Consider the following 20,921-nt stretch of genomic DNA (forward strand, 5'->3'; position numbering starts at 1 on the left):
CGTTTTACCGTCCTTCTGACTTTTACAGTAACATATATATATATATATATACATATTACAGTTGTGTGAAAAATAGTGATGAGCGCATACATTCTGCACTATTTGTTACTCGTACGAATAGTACACTATTCGGGCTATTCGTTACTCGGCAAGTAATTTGCCAATCGCCTCAGTGTATTCAAGTGACCTGCTCAGCATGTTTGGCACTTTATTTGCTTGCCAATCACAGTAATGCTGGCACCATCTTCGGTGTGGCATTACTGTGATTGAAACAAATAGAGAACAAGACCAGCACATCTAAGCTAGTGTGAACAGGGCACCAAAAAAAACATATAAGTTGAAAAACGATAAAAGTTGCGCCATTATTTACCAAGAATGATTACTCTAGAACAGCGGTCCCCAACCATTTTGACCTAGAAAGCCACATTCAGCACTGAGAGAGGGTTGTGAGCCACATTCAGCTCTGAGAGGGGGTCACAAGCAACATCCTGCTCCTGTCCCCCTCAACATAGTGTCAACCAAAGCTCCCATTACGGGTATAATGATAACCAAAGCTTTTCCACAGAAATAACTCCAAAGCAGTGCACTGAGATCCAAGGGTTACCAAAATGCTCCAATTCAGTATTCTCCCGTCAAGGACTCCCAACACACTGCCGCATTCAGGTTCAAGAACCGGCTCCAGCAGGTAATATCATCCCCCATACCTAAAACATCTTTAAACCTCTAAGACTGTAGATGTGCATCCAGATCTGCACCTCTGTGAAGGGCTAATCAAAAATTCACCATTTTAAGATGTACTCTTCATACCTGTTTGCTAGACCTGGAGCTAATGCACCAAGCTGGCAGACAGTCGCGAGCCACAATTCATGAGACCGCGAGCCACATGTGGCTCCCGAGCTACAGGTTGGGGACCCCTGCTCTAGAACATTGAAAATGCATTACTGCCATAGAAAATAGGAAAATAGCGCTATATAATGGACACATGAAATATTTATCTGCAAAAATTGCAATGAAAAAAGGAAGGTACTTCGTGCACAAATTGGCCAATGTATATGAGCCCAATTGCCACATACATTGATATCTCATCATTCTACCTTGCTCATGCTGATCGCCGGCAGAGCAAGGGAGAATGATGAGAGTCGTCTTCAGCACCCGGCACCGGGGAACAGCGCTTACTGTACCGCTGCTTCCCTGGTGATTGTCGTGTGGTACTGATGCAGCACATGGGTGGCGCACAGTTGCCACCCGTGTGCCACATGTATTACACACATGGACACTGACCTTTCCGGTACCGATTTGACGTTAGCGCAAGCGCCGTGGGAAAATATCCCATGGCTCTAGCGCTAACGTCATATAGGTGAAGTGATTTCATTGCCTGTGAACTCACAGGACCTTTCTGAAGGTAATGGAAGCGTGAGAACTTTCTCATGTTCGTTGTGATGTCAGACTGGTCCTACCAGTTCACCGCAAGACACTGGGCAGCGGTAGCACTGGATGGCAGGCTGTATGGTGGCATCATGCAACAGAGCTAGACCCATCTTTGGACAAATGGATTATCATCTTCTCTGCGGAAAGGTGAGGAATATGGTTGTTTTTTATTTTAACTAGTGTTGAGCATTCCGATACCGCAAGTATCGGGTATCGGCCGATACTTAGCGGTATCGGAATTCCGATACCAAGATCCGATACTTGCCGCGTATCGGATACCGGAATCGGAAGTTCCCAGGATTCAAACTGCACAAATTTGTACGAAATCAGCCAATGAGAATGATTCCAAGTGTGGGCACATCCTGTTCTGCATGGAGGGCATGAAACTACTGGCAAGGCTGTGATTGGCTGCTGAAATGATGTCATGATGCAGTTTAAAAGTCGCTGGCGCCATTTTACGATCACTCTGCTGTGAATTCAGTTAGTGACAGGACGCTGTTTGCTGACTGAGGGCCAGTTTAGAGATAGCGATTTGCTTCTTTGTGCTTTTCAAAGGCTAATTTAGCAACCGCTGTATTCACCTACTAATCACCTTGCTTTTGCCTTGTAGCGCTGTTTTCACAGCGATCTGCAAGGTCTGTGTGTGTGTGTGTGTGTGAGTGCAGCCCACTCTCTAGTCTGAGTGCAGCCATAGGCCATCCATAGCTGGTTGTATTCAGTTCAGGGAGGGTGGTTCATTGCCTCATACTGTTCTTTTTTTTTTTTTTTCAAGTAGTGTAGTCTGCTGCTCATTTTTTCAAAAAAATCCTATTAGTGTCTTTCCACCCGTCTCCAGCTAACTTGTGGAAAAACACTACATAGGATAACGTAGAGGAGGGTTTTTGGGCCTTGCAGCGCCGTTTACGGCTGTCTGCACGGTCTCCGTGTGACTGCAGCTCGCCCTGTAGTCTGTGAGCAGCCATAGCCTGGTTGTCTCCAGCTCAGGGTTCTTCACTGCGTCATACCGTAAAATCAATTTTCCTTTTGTTTTAAGTAGTGCAGGCTGCTGCACATTTTTTCAAAAAATTCCTATTAGTGTCTTTCCACCCGTCTCCAGCTAACTTGTGGAAAAACACTACATAGGATAATGTAGAGGAGGGTTTTTGGGCCTTGCAGCGCCATTTACGGCTGTCTGCACGGTCTCCGTGTGACTGCAGCTCGCCCTGTAGTCTGTGAGCAGCCATAGCCTGGTTGTCTCCAGCTCAGGGTTCTTCACTGCGTCATACCGTAAAAACAATTTTCCTTTTGTTTTAAGTAGTGCAGGCTGCTGCACATTTTTTCAAAAAATTCCTATTAGTGTCTTTCCACCCGTCTCCAGCTAACTTGTGGAAAAACACTACATAGGATAACGTAGAGGAGGGTTTTTGGGCCTTGCAGCGCTGTTTACGGCTGTCTGCACGGTCTCCGTGTGACTGCAGCTCGCCCTGTAGTCTGTGAGCAGCCATAGCCTGGTTGTCTCCAGCTCAGGGTTCTTCACTGCGTCATACCGTAAAATCAATTTTCCTTTTGTTTTAAGTAGTGCAGGCTGCTGCACATTTTTTCAAAAAATTCCTATTAGTGTCTTTCCACCTGTCTCCAGCTAACTTGTTGAAAAACACTACATAGGATAACGTAGAGGAGGGTTTTTGGGCCTTGCAGCGCCGTTTACGGCTGTCTGCACGGTCTCCGTGTGACTGCAGCTCTCTCTGTTGTCAGTTCAGCCCCCAAAAAGTAAATAAATAATAAAGTTCACCAAACACACCAGTGACACCACTTTACATTTGTGTAGGCCACATTAGCTCATATTAAAGTCTAGTCCACACTTTAGAAAATTAGTGTTTCTTATACCTGTTAGGAGTTGTTCAGGAATAAGCACACAAAGCCGTTAGTACTTTTCTGCTTATCTTTATCAGTCAACCAAGATGAAGAAGGCAGTGAGTAAGGCACGTGGGCGTGGGCGCGGAGCAGGGAGAGGACGTGGGGATTCTGTGCCTGCTGCGGGCACCGGTGACTCATCAGCACCCACTTTCACCAGGGAACAGTCCTTCATGCGCAGCTTTGTCGCAGAGCGCCGTACACCGCTGCTGCATGAAGAACAAATTGAAGCCGTTGTCGGATGGATGGCAGCTAATGCATCAACTTCAATTAGTGCCACATCCTCTCAGACACAGAGCACTGGAGAGCAGCCATCTGTCTCTTCACCACCTGCCAAATTGCCCAGGCAGACAGAGATCCCAGGACAGGAGCCGTCTCTACTTCTGTTCTCTGAATCTCTTGGCTTGGAAACAGGGGGCCAGCCAAGCAGCATTGGAGAAATGGAAGAAGAGGCAGGGTGCAGTGATGCCCAACCGCTTTTTCTCTCTTCCTCTGAAGAGGCGGGTGGGCCAGTGCCTCCGGTCACCACATCGCAGGACGCATCCGCTGATGACACTCAGGTGCCACTTTCTGGTGCGTGCTCTGCTGCTGAGACTACCCAGGAGGAGCAGTTGGGGGCAGAGGGTAGTGTAGATGATGAGGTCCTTGACCCATCTTGGCGTGAGGGACAGGAAGGTGGTGGGAGCAGCTCTGAGGAAGAGATTCCCCGTACGGCCCAAAGAGGGAGAGGGAGGGGGAAGACTGCGGATCCTGCAGCCTCCGCTTTGGCACCCGTTAGGATCATGTCTCTTCCAAAAGCCAAAAAGGGCGCTCCCAAGACTTGCAGTGCCTGGTCCTTTTTTGACACAGTTGCAGATGACATTTGCTATGTCAAATGCAAGGTGTGTCATCACAAAGTCAAAAGAGGGAAAAATGTCAGCAACCTCAATACCTCCAACATGTGGAAACATGTGCGCACCAGGCACGCGGCGGAGTTAGAAAGACACACTGAAGAGCTAGGCCAACCAACAGCGGCAGCTACCACCTCTTCAGCTCGTGTTGCCTCTTCCTCCAGCTCACACGCAGCTGGTTCGGCTTCCTCCCAGGATCGCCGTGGAAGAACCTCTGGCCCTGTTGTCCAGAGACCCGCTGTAATTCCACCCGCAGCACCACTTTCCCAGTCATCCACACACTCCCAGCCCAGTCTACAGCCATCGGTAGTACAGGCATGGGAGAAAAGGCGGCCTTTCTCGTCAAACCACCCACGAGCACAGGCTCTGACTGCAGGCATTGCCAAACTTCTGTCACTGGAAATGCTGTCATTCAGGCTGGTGGAGACTGACAGCTTCCGTGACTTGATGTCATTGGCAGTCCCACAGTACAATGTGCCCAGCCACTTTTACTTCAGCAGGCAAGCCGTCCCTGCCCTGCACAAGCATGTGGAGGGACACATAAAACACGCGCTACTGAACGCCGTCAGTAGCAAGGTCCACCTCACCACCGATGCGTGGACCAGTCAACATGGACAGGGGCGATACCTTTCCCTCACTGCCCATTGGGTTAATGTCGTTGAGCCGGGTACAGATCATGCGAGTGGCGCAGGACGTGTCCTGCCCACTCCAAGGATTGCAGGAATCCATTCTGTACACATTGACTCCTCCTCTTACACCAGTTCCTCAGAATCATCGCTGCAGGAGCCATCACAGTCCACCTCCACATGGACCCGTGATGAACGTTTACCTGTTACGACCGACATGAGCACAGCCGTGGCCAAACGTCAACAGGCCGTCTTGAAATTAATTTCTTTGGGGAATCGAAGCCACACAGCGCAGGAGCTCTGGAATGCCATCAAGCAGGAGAGTGATGTGTGGTTTGTGCCAGCGAATCTCCAGCCAGGCATGGTAGTGTGTGATAATGGCCGAAATCTGGTGGCAGCTCTGGGCCTCGGCAACCTGACTCACATCCCATGTCTGGCACATGTGCTCAATTTGGTCGTGCAGAGTTTTTTGAGGGACTATCCGGATCTTGATGCACTGCTGCACAAGGTCCGCCTAGAGTGTGCTCACTTGCGGCGTTCCAGCACGGCAAAAGCGCGCATTGCGGCTCTGCAGCGCCGACACCACCTGCCGGAACATCGCATCATATGTGACCTACCTACCAGGTGGAATTCCACGTTACATATGTTGGAGCGGTTGTGTGAGCAGCAGCAAGCTGTAATGGAGTACCAGCTGCATCAGGCGCAAAGAAGTCGCACTCCGCGCCGTTCAGACTTCACAACCACAGAGTGGGCCACTATGAATGACGTCTGCCAGGTTTTGCGTCCCTTCGATTATTCCACGCGGATGGCGAGTGCAGATGATGCACTAGTCAGCATGACTGTCCCCCTTATCTGCCTGCTTGAAAAATCACTGCAAGCGCTAAGGGATGATGTTGTGGAAGAGGTGGAGGATGAGGATTCACCATTTCCATCATCTTCTGGACAGTCAGCGCCACGTGGTTCCTCACAAACGCGTAGGCAGGGGACAGTTTGTGAGGAGGATGAGGAGGAGTCAATGGAGGAGGAAGACATCCGTCCCGAGGAGGGAGTTACACAATTGTCCAGTACTCAGTGTGTACAGCGAGGGTGGGGTGATGACGAGCGGGCAGAGATTACGCCTCCAGCAGGGGACAGCGTTTCTTGGGCAGTTGGCAGTCTGCAGCACATGGTGGATTACATGCTGCAGTGCCTGAGAAACGACCGCCGCATCGCCCACATTCTCAACATGTCTGATTATTGATCCTCGCTACCGGGACAACGTAGAAAGCCTCATCACACCGTTGAACCGGGAGCGAAAAATGCGGGAGTACCAAGACACACTGGTGAATTCCATCATCTTCTCCATTCCAAGTGAGAGAAGTGCTGCTAGTGCATTACAAAGCAGCTCAGTGTGTCCAGGCAGTGGTGGAGGCTCTGCACAAAGAGGGAGCAGAAGCAGTGCCTCTGCCCAAGGCAAGACCAGTATGGCCCAACTGTGGCACAGTTTTCTGTGCCCGCCACAAAAGTCTACACCATCACAGACGGCTCCAGTCAGCAGGAGGCAACGGTTCCGTCAGATGGTGACAGACTACATGTCTTGCCCTCTTGCTGTACTCCCAGACGGCTCTTCACCTTTCAAGTTTTGGGTCTCAAAGCTGGATACATGGCCAGAGCTAAGCCAGTATGCATTGGAGGTGCTGGCTTGCCCTGCGGCTAGTGTATTATCGGAACACATCTTTAGTGCTGCAGGTGGTGTACTAACTGACCGTCGCATGCGACTATCCTCCGATAACGTTGACCGGCTTACTTTCCTGAAAATGAACAAGGCCTGGATCTCGCAGGAATTTGCCACTCCTCTTCCTGATTAAATAATTAGGTGACTGTCTACCTTATCCAGGTCTCCTGTTGTGTTCATCTTTCTACCACCTGAACTTAAATTCCTGGGCTCCAACACCGCCAGTTGAGGCTCAGAAGTGCCGTCTGCACAGTCAAAACATACGACCCAGTGTTATTGGGTTTCAGTAACGTCAGCTGATCCCCAGCTGTGTAGCCGGCAATGTGTCCTGCGACCGCCACGCTGACACAACAACTGAAATGTAAGGGAACCTGTCCCCCCCCCCAAGGCGTTTGTTACTGAAAGAGCCACCTTGTGCAGCAGTAATGCTGCACAAGGAAAAGGTAGCTATTTTTGTTTAGCTCCTTGCACACGCAGAACTTAACACTTATAAAATGTGTCCACTGATACCGTAAAACCGTCCCGGAGGTGGGACTTTCCTTCGTAATATCACGCAGAACAGCTGTCATTCCTACCCCCTTGGCACCGTGCCCCGGCTCCTCAGCGTTGTTTGATTCCGTCCCGGAGCCTGCGCTGTTATGTTATCCCTTGGCCAGGCACACTTAGCGCTGCCCATCTTCTGACATCATTTGGTGTCAGGCTGGCTGCGCCTGTGCGGCCGCGCTGGCCGAGAGCCCGCCTCGCACTGTCTTCTGATTTAATCCCACTGGGGGCCTGAGATCCATGGACATGCGCAGTGCATATCTGAACCTCTGCCTCTCACTCATCTCCCTACGCCTTCTTCAGACTGTGCGCCGTCAGCTGATCCCTAATAGCATGCCACGGCCGTGACGCCGCACAGTCTGAAGAAGCCGTAGGGAGGGGAGTGAGAGGCGAGGATATGCACTGCGCATGGCCACAGATCCCAGGCCCGCGGTGGGATTACATTAGACGACACTGCGAGGCGGGCTCTCGGCCAGCGCGGCCGCACAGGCGCAGCCAGCCTGACACCAAATGTTGTCAGAAGATGGGCAGCGCTAAGTGTGCCTGGCCAAGGGATAACATAACAGCGCAGGCTCCGGGACGGAATCAAACAACGCTGAGGAGCCGTGGCACGGCGCCGGGGGGGTAAGAATGACGGCTGTGCTGCGTCATATTACGAAGGAAAGTCCCACCTCCGGGACGGTCTCACGGTTTCAGGGGACACATATTATAAGTGTTTAGTTCTGTGTTTGCAAGGAGCATAATGAAAAGAGCTACCTTTTCCTTTTGCATCTTTTGTGCTGCACAAGCTGGCTCTTCCAGCTACAAACACCTTGGGGGGGGGGGGTTAAAGGTTCCCTTTCGACTTTCTCCAATCAGGCTTCGGCCTACATTGTGTTCCTCTGCTTTTCCTGCTGTCCCTGGGCTCCAACACCGCTAGTTGCCGTCCAGAAGTGCTGTCCGCACAGTCCCAACAGTCGCTCCTCTGTTATTGGGGTTCAGTAACGTCAGCTGTTCCCTAGCTGTGTGTGTGGCAATCCCTCCTATCTCCTCCACCTCCTCCTCCTCCTCCTGTCCCTGGGCTCCAACACCGCTAGTTGCCGTCCAGAAGTGCTGTCCGCACAGTCCCAACAGTCCCTCCTCTGTTATTGGGGTTCAGTAACGTCAGCTGTTCCCCAGCTGTGTGTGTGGCAATCCCTCCTATCTCCTCCACCTCCTCCTCCTCCTCCTGTCCCTGGGCTCCAACACTGCTAGTTGCCGTCCAGAAGTGCTGTCCGCACAGTCCCAACAGTCGCTCCTCTGTTATTGGGGTTCAGTAACGTCAGCTGTTCCCCAGCTGTGTGTGTGGCAATCCCTCCTATCTCCTCCACCTCCTCCTCCTCCTCCTGTCCCTGGGCTCCAACACCACTAGTTGCCGTCCAGAAGTGCTGTCCGCACAGTCCCAACAGTCGCTCCTCTGTTATTGGGGTTCAGTAACGTCAGCTGTTCCCCAGCTGTGTGTGTGGCAATCCCTCCTATCTCCTCCACCTCCTCCTCCTCCTCCTGTCCCTGGGCTCCAACACCGCTAGTTGCCATCCAGAAGTGCTGTCCGCACAGTTCCAACAGTCGCTCCTCTGTTATTGGGGTTCAGTAACGTCAGCTGTTCCCCAGCTGTGTGTGTGGCAATCCCTCCTATCTCCTCCACCTCCTCCTCCTCCTCCTGTCCCTGGGCTCCAACACCGCTAGTTGCCGTCCAGAAGTGCTGTCCGCACAGTCCCAACAGTCCCTCCTCTGTTATTGGGGTTCAGTAACGTCAGCTGTTCCCCAGCTGTGTGTGTGGCAATCCCTCCTATCTCCTCCACCTCCTCCTCCTCCTCCTGTCTCTGGCTCCAACACCGCTAGTTGCCGTCCAGAAGTGCTGTCCGCACAGTCCCAACAGTCGCTCCTCTGTTATTGGGGTTCAGTAACGTCAGCTGTTCCCCAGCTGTGTGTGTGGCAATCCCTCCTATCTCCTCCACCTCCTCCTCCTCCTCCTGTCCCTGGGCTCCAACACTGCTAGTTGCCATCCAGAAGTGCTGTCCGCACAGTCCCAACAGTCCCTCCTCTGTTATTGGGGTTCAGTAACGTCAGCTGTTCCCCAGCTGTGTGTGTGGCAATCCCTCCTATCTCCTCCACCTCCTCCTCCTCCTCCTGTCCCTGAGCTCCAACACCGCTAGTTGCCGTCCAGAAGTGCTGTCCGCACAGTCCCAACAGTCCCTCCTCTGTTATTGGGGTTCAGTAACGTCAGCTGTTCCCCAGCTGTGTGTGTGGCAATCCCTTCTATCTCCTCCACCTCCTCCTCCTCCTCCTGTCCCTGGGCTCCAACACCGCTAGTTGCCGTCCAGAAGTGCTGCCCGCACAGTCCCAACAGTCGCTCCTCTGTTATTGGGGTTCAGTAACGTCAGCTGTTCCCCAGCTGTGTGTGTGGCAATCCCTCCTATCTCCTCCACCTTCTCCTCCTCCTCCTCCTGTCCCTGGGCTCCAACACCGCTAGTTGCCGTCCAGAAGTGCTGTCCGCACAGTCCCAACAGTCGCTCCTCTGTTATTGGGGTTCAGTAACGTCAGCTGTTCCCCAGCTGTGTGTGTGGCAATCCCTCCTATCTCCTCCACCTCCTCCTCCTCCTCCTGTCCTTGGGCTCCAACACCGCTAGTTGCCGTCCAGAAGTGCTGTCCGCACAGTCCCAACAGTCCCTCCTCTGTTATTGGGGTTCAGTAACGTCAGCTGTTCCCCAGCTGTGTGTGTGGCAATCCCTCCTATCTCCTCCACCTCCTCCTCCTCCTCCTGTGCCTGGGCTCCAACACCGCTAGTTGCCGTCCAGAAGTGCTGTCCGCACAGTCCCAACAGTCCCTCCTCTGTTATTGGGGTTCAGTAATGTCAGCTGTTCCCCAGCTGTGTGTGTGGCAATCCCTCCTATCTCCTCCACCTCCTCCTCCTCCTCCTGTCCCTGGGCTCCAACACCGCTAGTTGCCATCCAGAAGTGCTGTCTGCACAGTCCCAACAGTCCGTCCTCTGTTATTGGAGTTCAGTAACGTCAGCTGTTCCCCAGCTGTGTGTGTGGCAATCCCTCCTATCTCCTCCACCTCCTCCTCCTCCTCCTGTCCCTGGGCTCCAACACCGCTAGTTGCCGTCCAGAAGTGCTGTCCGCACAGTCCCAACAGTCGCTCCTCTGTTATTGGGGTTCAGTAACGTCAGCTGTTCCCCAGCTGTGTGTGTGGCAATCCCTCCTATCTCCTCCACCTCCTCCTCCTGTCCCTGGGCTCCAACACCGCTAGTTGCCGTCCAGAAGTGCTGTCCGCACAGTCCCAACAGTCGCTCCTCTGTTATTGGGGTTCAGTAACGTCAGCTGTTCCCCAGCTGTGTGTGTGGCAATCCCTCCTATCTCCTCCACCTCCTCCTGTCCCTGGGCTCCAACACCGCTAGTTGCCGTCCAGAAGTGCTGTCCGCACAGTCCCAACAGTCGCTCCTCTGTTATTGGGGTTCAGTAACGTCAGCTGTTCCCCTGCTGTGTGTGTGGCAATCCCTCCTACCTCCTCCAACCTCCTCCTCCTCCACCTGTCCCTGGGCTCCAACACCGCCAGTTGCCGTCCAGAAGTGCTGTCCGCACAGTCCCAACAGTCGCTCCTCTGTTATTGGGGTTCAGTAACGTCAGCTGTTCCCCAGCTGTGTGTGTGGCAATCCCTCCTATCTCCTCCACCTCCTCCTCCTCCTCCTGTCCCTGGGCTCCAACACCGCTAGTTGCCGTCCAGAAGTGCTGTCCGCACAGTCCCAACAGTCCCTCCTCTGTTATTGGGGTTCAGTAACGTCAGCTGTTCCCCAGCTGTGTGTGTGGCAATCCCTCCTATCTCCTCCACCTCCTCCTCCTCCTCCTGTCTCTGGCTCCAACACCGCTAGTTGCCGTCCAGAAGTGCTGTCCGCACAGTCCCAACAGTCGCTCCTCTGTTATTGGGGTTCAGTAACGTCAGCTGTTCCCCAGCTGTGTGTGTGGCAATCCCTCCTATCTCCTCCACCTCCTCCTCCTCCTCCTGTCCCTGGGCTCCAACACTGCTAGTTGCCATCCAGAAGTGCTGTCCGCACAGTCCCAACAGTCCCTCCTCTGTTATTGGGGTTCAGTAACGTCAGCTGTTCCCCAGCTGTGTGTGTGGCAATCCCTCCTATCTCCTCCACCTCCTCCTCCTCCTCCTGTCCCTGAGCTCCAACACCGCTAGTTGCCGTCCAGAAGTGCTGTCCGCACAGTCCCAACAGTCCCACCTCTGTTATTGGGGTTCAGTAACGTCAGCTGTTCCCCAGCTGTGTGTGTGGCAATCCCTTCTATCTCCTCCACCTCCTCCTCCTCCTCCTGTCCCTGGGCTCCAACACCGCTAGTTGCCGTCCAGAAGTGCTGCCCGCACAGTCCCAACAGTCGCTCCTCTGTTATTGGGGTTCAGTAACGTCAGCTGTTCCCCAGCTGTGTGTGTGGCAATCCCTCCTATCTCCTCCACCTCCTCCTCCTCCTCCTGTCCCTGGGCTCCAACACCGCTAGTTGCCGTCCAGAAGTGCTGTCCGCACAGTCCCAACAGTCGCTCCTCTGTTATTGGGGTTCAGTAACGTCAGCTGTTCCCCAGCTGTGTGTGTGGCAATCCCTCCTATCTCCTCCACCTCCTCCTCCTCCACCTGTCCTTGGGCCCCAACACCGCTAGTTGCCGTCCAGAAGTGCTGTCCGCACAGTCCCAACAGTCCCTCCTCTGTTATTGGGGTTCAGTAACGTCAGCTGTTCCCCAGCTGTGTGTGTGGCAATCCCTCCTATCTCCTCCACCTCCTCCTCCTCCTCCTGTGCCTGGGCTCCAACACCGCTAGTTGCCGTCCAGAAGTGCTGTCCGCACAGTCCCAACAGTCCCTCCTCTGTTATTGGGGTTCAGTAATGTCAGCTGTTCCCCAGCTGTGTGTGTGGCAATCCCTCCTATCTCCTCCACCTCCTCCTCCTCCTCCTGTCCCTGGGCTCCAACACCGCTAGTTGCCATCCAGAAGTGCTGTCTGCACAGTCCCAACAGTCCCTCCTCTGTTATTGGAGTTCAGTAACGTCAGCTGTTCCCCAGCTGTGTGTGTGGCAATCCCTCCTATCTCCTCCACCTCCTCCTCCTCCTCCTGTCCCTGGGCTCCAACACCGCTAGTTGCCGTCCAGAAGTGCTGTCCGCACAGTCCCAACAGTCGCTACTCTGTTATTGGGGTTCAGTAACGTCAGCTGTTCCCCAGCTGTGTGTGTGGCAATCCCTCCTATCTCCTCCACCTCCTCCTCCTGTCCCTGGGCTCCAACACCGCTAGTTGCCGTCCAGAAGTGCTGTCCGCACAGTCCCAACAGTCGCTCCTCTGTTATTGGGGTTCAGTAACGTCAGCTGTTCCCCAGCTGTGTGTGTGGCAATCCCTCCTATCTCCTCCACCTCCTCCTGTCCCTGGGCTCCAACACCGCTAGTTGCCGTCCAGAAGTGCTGTCCGCACAGTCCCAACAGTCGCTCCTCTGTTATTGGGGTTCAGTAACGTCAGCTGTTCCCCTGCTGTGTGTGTGGCAATCCCTCCTACCTCCTCCAACCTCCTCCTCCTCCACCTGTCCCTGGGCTCCAACACCGCCAGTTGCCGTCCAGAAGTGCTGTCCGCACAGTCCCAACAGTCGCTCCTCTGTTATTGGGGTTCAGTAACGTCAGCTGTTCCCCAGCTGTGTGTGTGGCAATCCCTCCTATCTCCTCCACCTCCTCCTCCTCCTCCTGTCCCTGGGCTCCAACACCGCTAGTTGCCGTCCAGAAGTGCTGTCCGCACAGTCCCAACAGTCCCTCCTCTGTTATTGGGGTTCAGTAACGTCAGCTGTTCCCCAGCTGTGTGTGTGGCAATCCCTCCTATCTCCTCCACCTCCTCCTCCTGTCCCTGGGCTCCAACACCGCTAGTTGCCATCCAGAAGTGCTGTCCGTACAGTCCCAACAGTCCTTCCTCTGTTATTGGGGTTCAGTAATGTCAGCTGTTCCCCAGCTGTGTGTGTGGCAATCCCTCCTATCTCCTCCACCTCCTCCTCCTCCTCCTGTCCCTGGGCTCCAACACCGCTAGTTGTTGTCCAGAAGTACTGTCCGCACAGAGCCAAACACCTCGCCAATGTGTTAGTGGGGTTCAGTAATGCCTGCTGTTCCCCTGCTGTGTATACGGCAACGTGTCATGCGACCGCCACGCAGGCACAACAACTTAAATTTAAGGGAACCTGTCCCCCCCCCCCCAAGGCGTTTGTTACTGAAAGAGCCACCTTGTGCAGCAGTAATAATGATGCAAAAGGAAAAAGTGGCTCTTTTTGTGGTGCTCCTTGCACACGCTGAACTTGACACTTATGAAATGTGTCCCCTCACACCGTTAAACCGTCCGGTCGGAGGGACTTTCCTTTGTCATGTGACGCAGCACAGCTGTCATTTTAGGTGTTAGGTTCAGCATGTGCAAGGACCATAATTAAAAGAGCTAAGTTTACCTTTTCCAGCATTACTGCTGTACACGATGGCTCTTTCAGCTACAAACGCCTGGGGGGGGGGGGTTAAAGGTTCCCTTTCAACTTGCTCCAGTGCAGGCTTCGGCCTACACTCTGCTCCTCCTGCTGACCCTGGGCTCTAACACCGCCAGTTGGCGCCCTGAAGTGCTAGCTGCACAGAGACAAACACCAGCCAATGTGTCAGTGGGGTTCAGCACCGCCAGCTGTTCCCCTGCTGTGTAGCCGGCAACTGTTATGACCCCAATGGCGAGGGTCTCAGAGGAACGTGGAAGTCTGCAGAATACAAAAATCCAGCTCATAGGGCAGTGGTAACTGGGTTGACCATATATCTACTCCTAACGCCAACACTAGAAGTAGCCGGGGATCATTCCTACGTTGATTCTAGATGACACGCGCCAGCCGGAGAATCTAGCTACCCCTAGTAGAGGAAAACAAAGACCTTTCTTGCCTCCAGAGAAGGGGACCCCAAAGCTGGATAGAAGCCCCCCACAAATAATGACGGTGAGGTAAGAGGAAATGACAAACACAGAAATGAACCAGGTTTAGCACAGAGAGGCCCGCTTACTGATAGCAGAATAAAGAAAGGTAACTTATATGGTCAACAAAAACCCTATCAAAATCCACACTGGAAATTCAAGAACCCCCGAACCGTCTAACGGTCCGGGGGGAGAACACCAGCCCCCTAGAGCTTCCAGCAAAGGTCAGGATATAGATTTGCAACAAGCTGGACAAAAATACAAAACCAAAACAAATAGCAAAAAGCAAAAGGCAGACTTAGCTGATATAACTGGAACCAGGATCAGTAGACAAGAGCACAGCAGACTAGCTCTGATAACTACGTTGCCAGGCATTGAACTGAAGGTCCAGGGAGCTTATATAGCAACACCCCTAACTAACGACCCAGGTGCGGAAAAAGGAATGACAGAAAAACCAGAGTCAAAAAACTAGTAACCACTAGAGGGAGCAAAAAGCAAATTCACAACAGTACCCCCCCTTAGTGAGGGGTCACCGAACCCTCACCACGACCACCAGGGCGATCAGGATGAGCGGCATGAAAGGCACGAACTAAATCGGCCGCATGAACATCAGAGGCGACCACCCAGGAATTATCCTCCTGACCATAGCCCTTCCACTTGACCAGGTACTGAAGCCTCCGCCTGGAGAGGCGAGAATCCAAGATCTTCTCCACCACGTACTCCAACTCGCCCTCAACCAACACCGGAGCAGGAGGCTCAGCAGAAGGAACTACAGGCACAATGTACCGCCGCAACAAGGACCTATGAAATACATTGTGAATAGCAAACGACACAGGAAGATCCAGACGAAAAGATACAGGATTAAGGATTTCCAATATCTTGTAAGGCCCAATAAAACGAGGTTTAAATTTGGGAGAGGAGACCTTCATAGGAACAAAGCGGAAAGGAAGCCACACCAAATCCCCAACGCGTAGTCGGGGACCCACACCGCGGCGGCGGTTGGCAAAGCGCTGAGCCTTCTCCTGTGACAACTTCAAGTTGTCCACCACATGATTCCAGATCTGCTGCAACCTATCCACCACAGAATCCACCCCAGGACAGTCAGAAGGCTCCACATGACCCGAAGAAAAGCGAAGATGGAAACCAGAGTTGCAGAAAAAAGGCGAAACCAAGGTGGCGGAACTAGCCCGATTATTAAGGGCAAACTCAGCCAACGGCAAGAATGTCACCCAATCGTCCTGATCAGCAGAGACAAAACACCTCAAATAAGCCTCCAAAGTCTGATTGGTTCGCTCCGTCTGTCCATTAGTCTGAGGATGGAAAGCAGACGAAAACGACAAATCAATGCCCATCCTACTACAAAAGGATCGCCAGAACCTGGAAACGAACTGGGATCCTCTGTCTGACACAATATTCTCAGGGATGCCGTGCAAACGAACCACGTTCTGGAAAAACACAGGAACCAGATCGGAAGAGGAAGGCAGCTTAGGCAAAGGAACCAAATGGACCATCTTGGAGAAGCGATCACATATCACCCAGATAACGGACATGCCCTGAGATAGCGGAAGATCAGAAATGAAATCCATGGAGATATGTGTCCAAGGTCTCTTCGGGACAGGCAAGGGCAAGAGCAAACCGCTGGCACGAGAACAGCAAGGCTTAGCTCGAGCACAAGTCCCACAGGACTGCACAAATGACCGCACATCCCTTGACAAGGAAGGCCACCAAAAGGACCTTGCCACCAGATCTCTGGTGCCAAAAATTCCCGGGTGACCTGCCAACACCGAGGAATGAACCTCGGAAATGACTCTGCTGGTCCACTTATCCGGGACAAACAGTCTGTCAGGTGGACAAGACTCAGGCCTATCAGCCTGAAATCTCTGCAACACACGTCGCAGATCCGGAGAAATAGCTGACAAGATAACTCCATCTTTAAGAATACCAACAGGATCAGCGACTCCAGGAGCATCAGGCACAAAGCTCCTAGAAAGAGCATCGGCCTTCACATTCTTTGAACCTGGTAAATACGAGACAACAAAATCAAAGCGGGAGAAAAACAATGACCAGCGGGCCTGTCTCGGATTAAGGCGTTTAGCAGACTCGAGATACATCAGGTTTTTGTGATCAGTCAAGACCACCACACGATGCTTAGCACCCTCGAGCCAATGACGCCACTCCTCAAATGCCCATTTCATGGCCAACAACTCCCGATTGCCCACATCATAATTTCGCTCGGCAGGCGAAAACTTCCTAGAGAAAAAGGCACAAGGTTTCATAACAGAGCAACCAGGGCCTCTCTGCGACAAAACGGCCCCTGCCCCAATCTCCGAAGCATCCACCTCAACCTGAAAGGGAAGTGAGACGTCAGGCTGGCACAAAACAGGCGCCGAAGTAAACCGGCGTTTCAACTCCTGGAAAGCCTCCACGGCAGCAGGAGCCCAGTTAGCTACATCGGAGCCCTTCTTGGTCATATCCGTCAAAGGTTTCACAATGCTAGAAAAATTAGCGATAAAACGACGGTAGAAGTTAGCGAAGCCCAAGAACTTCTGAAGACTCTTAACTGACGAGGGCTGAGTCCAATCAAGAATAGCTCGGACCTTGACTGGGTCCATCTCCACAGCAGAAGGGGAAAAAATGAACCCCAAAAAGGGAACCTTCTGTACACCAAAGAGACACTTTGAGCCCTTGACAAACAAAGAATTTTCACGCAAAATTTTAAAGACCAACCTGACCTGCTCCACATGCGAATCCCAATTATCAGAAAAAACCAAAATATCATCCAGATAAACAATCAAAAATTTATCCAGATACTTCCGGAAAATGTCATGCATAAAGGACTGAAAAACTGAAGGCGCATTGGAGAGTCCAAAAGGCATCACCAAGTACTCAAAATGACCTTCGGGCGTATTGAATGCGGTTTTCCATTCATCACCTTGCTTAATGCGCACAAGGTTGTACGCACCACGAAGGTCTATCTTGGTGAACCACTTGGCACCCTTAATCCGGGCAAACAAGTCAGACAACAGCGGTAAAGGATACTGAAATTTGACAGTGATCTTATTTAAAAGCCGATAATCAATACAAGGTCTCAAAGATCCGTCCTTTTTTGCCACAAAAAAGAATCCCGCACCAAGAGGGGAAGAAGACGGACGAATATGTCCTTTTTCCAGAGACTCCTTGATATATGAACGCATAGCGGTATGTTCAGGTACCGACAGATTAAACAGTCTTCCCTTAGGAAATTTACTGCCTGGGATCAAATCTATAGCACAGTCACAGTCCCTATGAGGAGGCAGTGCACTAGACTCAGACTCACTGAAGACATCCTGATAATCAGACAAATACTCCGGAACTTCCGAAGGCGTAGAAGAAGCAATAGACACAGGCAGGGAATCCTCATGAATACCACGACAGCCCCAACTTGAGACTGACATAGCCTTCCAGTCCAGGACTGGATTATGGGTCTGTAACCATGGCAGCCCTAAAACGACCAAATCATGCATTTTATGTAAAACCAGGAAACGTATCACCTCGCGGTGTTCAGGAGTCATGCACATGGTAACCTGAGTCCAATACTGCGGTTTATTTGCTGCCAATGGTGTAGCATCAATACCCCTAAGAGGAATAGGATTTTCTAATGGTTCAAGAGTAAATCCACAGCGCTTAGCAAATGAGAGATCCATGAGACTCAGGGCAGCACCTGAATCTACAAACGCCATGACAGGATAAGATGACAGTGAGCAAATCAAAGTTACAGACAGAATAAATTTAGGTTGCAAATTACCAACGGTGACAGGACTAACAACCTTAGCTATACGTTTAGAGCATGCTGAGATAACATGTGTAGAATCACCACAGTAGTAGCACAAGCCATTCCGGCGTCTATGAATTTTCCGCTCATTTCTAGTCAGGATTCTATCACATTGCATTAAATCAGGTGTCTGTTCAGACAACACCATGAGGGAATTTGCGGTCTTTCTATCACATTGCACCGAATTAGGTGTCTGTTCAGACAACACCATGAGGGAATTTGCGGTTTTGCGCTCCCGCAACCGCCGGTCAATTTGAATAGCCAGTGCCATAGTATCATTCAGTCCTGTGGGAATGGGAAAACCCACCATAACATTCTTAATGGCTTCAGAAAGGCCATTTCTAAAATTAGCGGCCAGTGCACACTCGTTCCAATGTGTCAGCACGGACCATTTCCGAAATTTTTGGCAATACACTTCAGCCTCGTCCTGCCCCTGAGACATAGACAGCAAGGCCTTTTCTGCCTGAATCTCAAGATTGGGTTCCTCATAAAGTAAACCGAGCGCCAGAAAAAACGCATCAAGATCAGCCAATGCCGGATCTCCTGGCGCCAGCGAAAAAGCCCAATCCTGAGGGTCGCCCCGTAAGAACGAAATAACAATTTTTACTTGCTGAGCAGAATCTCCTGATGAACAGGGTCTCAGGGACAAAAACAATTTACAATTATTCACGAAATTCCTAAACTTAAACCTGTCTCCGGAAAACAGTTCAGGAATCGGTATTTTAGGTTCTGACCTAGGATTTCTGATAACATAGTCTTGTATGCCCTGCACACGAGTAGCCAGCTGGTCCACACTTGTAATCAAGGTCTGGACATTCATGTCTGCAGCAAGCATAGCCACTCTGAGGTAAAGGGGAAGGAGAAAAAAAAAAAAAAAAAAAAACTCAGAATCTTCTTTCTTATAATCCCTCTTCTGCAATGCATTAAACATTTAATACTGGCCTGGCAAACTGTTATGACCCCAATGGCGAGGGTCTCAGAGGAACGTGGAAGTCTGCAGAATACAAAAATCCAGCTCATAGGGCAGTGGTAACTGGGTTGACCATATATCTACTCCTAACGCCAACACTAGAAGTAGCCGGGGATCATTCCTACGTTGATTCTAGATGACACGCGCCAGCCGGAGAATCTAGCTACCCCTAGTAGAGGAAAACAAAGACCTTTCTTGCCTCCAGAGAAGGGGACCCCAAAGCTGGATAGAAGCCCCCCACAAATAATGACGGTGAGGTAAGAGGAAATGACAAACACAGAAATGAACCAGGTTTAGCACAGAGAGGCCCGCTTACTGATAGCAGAATAAAGAAAGGTAACTTATATGGTCAACAAAAACCCTATCAAAATCCACACTGGAAATTCAAGAACCCCCGAACCGTCTAACGGTCCGGGGGGAGAACACCAGCCCCCTAGAGCTTCCAGCAAAGGTCAGGATATAGATTTGCAACAAGCTGGACAAAAATACAAAACCAAAACAAATAGCAAAAAGCAAAAGGCAGACTTAGCTGATATAACTGGAACCAGGATCAGTAGACAAGAGCACAGCAGACTAGCTCTGATAACTACGTTGCCAGGCATTGAACTGAAGGTCCAGGGAGCTTATATAGCAACACCCCTAACTAACGACCCAGGTGCGGAAAAAGGAATGACAGAAAAACCAGAGTCAAAAAACTAGTAACCACTAGAGGGAGCAAAAAGCAAATTCACAACAGGCAACGTGTCCTGCAAATGCCGCGCCCAGCACCAAGGTGGGATTTTTGACAGCTGTGCTGTGTCTCATTACAAAGGGAACTCACGCCTCCAAAACAGTTTGACTGCTTAAGGGCCTAAATGTTATACGTGTTTCTTTCTGCGTGTGCAAGGAGCAAAATTAAAAGAGCAACCTTTGACTTGTGCAGCATTACTGCTGCCCAAGCTGTGGCTCTTGTAGTTTGTAACCCCTGAGGGGGGGTTAAAGGTTACCTTTAAAATCGGTTCAATTAGGCTTCGGCCTACACTGTGCTCCACCTGTAGAGCCCGGGCTCCAACACCGCTTGTTGCTGTCTGGAAGTGCTGGCTGCACAGAGCAAAACACCAGCCACTCTGTCAGTGGGGTTCAGCACCGCCAGCTGTTCCCCTGCTGTGTAGCCGGCAACGTGTCCTGCAACAGCCACGCAGACACAAAGCTGCCGCCTGTGCAGGCTTCGGCCTACACTCTGCTCCCTCTCCTCCTGCTGACCCTGGGCTCTAACACCGCCAGTTGGGGCCCGGTACTGCTAGCTGCACAGAGAAAAACACCAGCCAATGTGTCAGTGGGGTTCAGCAACGCCAGCTGTTCCCCTGCTGTGTAGCCGGCAACGTGTCCTGCAAATGCCACGCAGACACAAGAACTGAAATTGAAGGGAACCTGTCCCCCCTCCCCCAGGTGTTTGTATTTTTTACAGCCACCTTGTACAGCAGTAATGCTGCATGTGTGCAAGGTGGCTCATAAACTTATTCTCCTCGCACATGTGGAACTGAACACGTCTAAAATGTGTCCTCTGTGACCATTTAACCGTCCCGGAGGTGTGACTTTCCTTTGTAATGACACGCTGCAACCCCCTTGGTAGCGCTGCCCGTCTTCTGGCATCATTGTTTGGCTGCCTGCGCCTCTGCGGCCACCCTGCCCGACACAACGCCCCTCGGTGTCTTATTTATTTGGACTGCGAGGGTGTGATTGATGGGCATGAGCAGTGCATATGTTCGCCTGTCCCTCATCTCCTTCCGCCTTCCTCAGACTGTGCGGCTTCATGGCCGTGGCATGCGATAAGGGATCAGCTGACGCCGCACAGTCTGAAGCGGGTGTAAGGACCCGAGTGTGAGAGGCCAACATATGTACTGCGCCAGGCCATGAATCCCAGCCCCGCAGTGTTTTAACTATGTCAAGACACTGCGGGGCTGGGATTCATGGTCATCGCAAACCGCAACGGCCGACATTAAATGATGCCAGAAGATGGGCAGCGCTAACAGCGCAAGGCCAAGGGATAAAACGACAGCGCAGACTCCTGTACAGCAAATAACAACGCTCAGGAAGCTG

This window comes from Ranitomeya variabilis, chromosome 2 (genome assembly GCF_051348905.1).
Source record: "Ranitomeya variabilis isolate aRanVar5 chromosome 2, aRanVar5.hap1, whole genome shotgun sequence".
NCBI lineage: Eukaryota > Metazoa > Chordata > Amphibia > Anura > Dendrobatidae > Ranitomeya > Ranitomeya variabilis.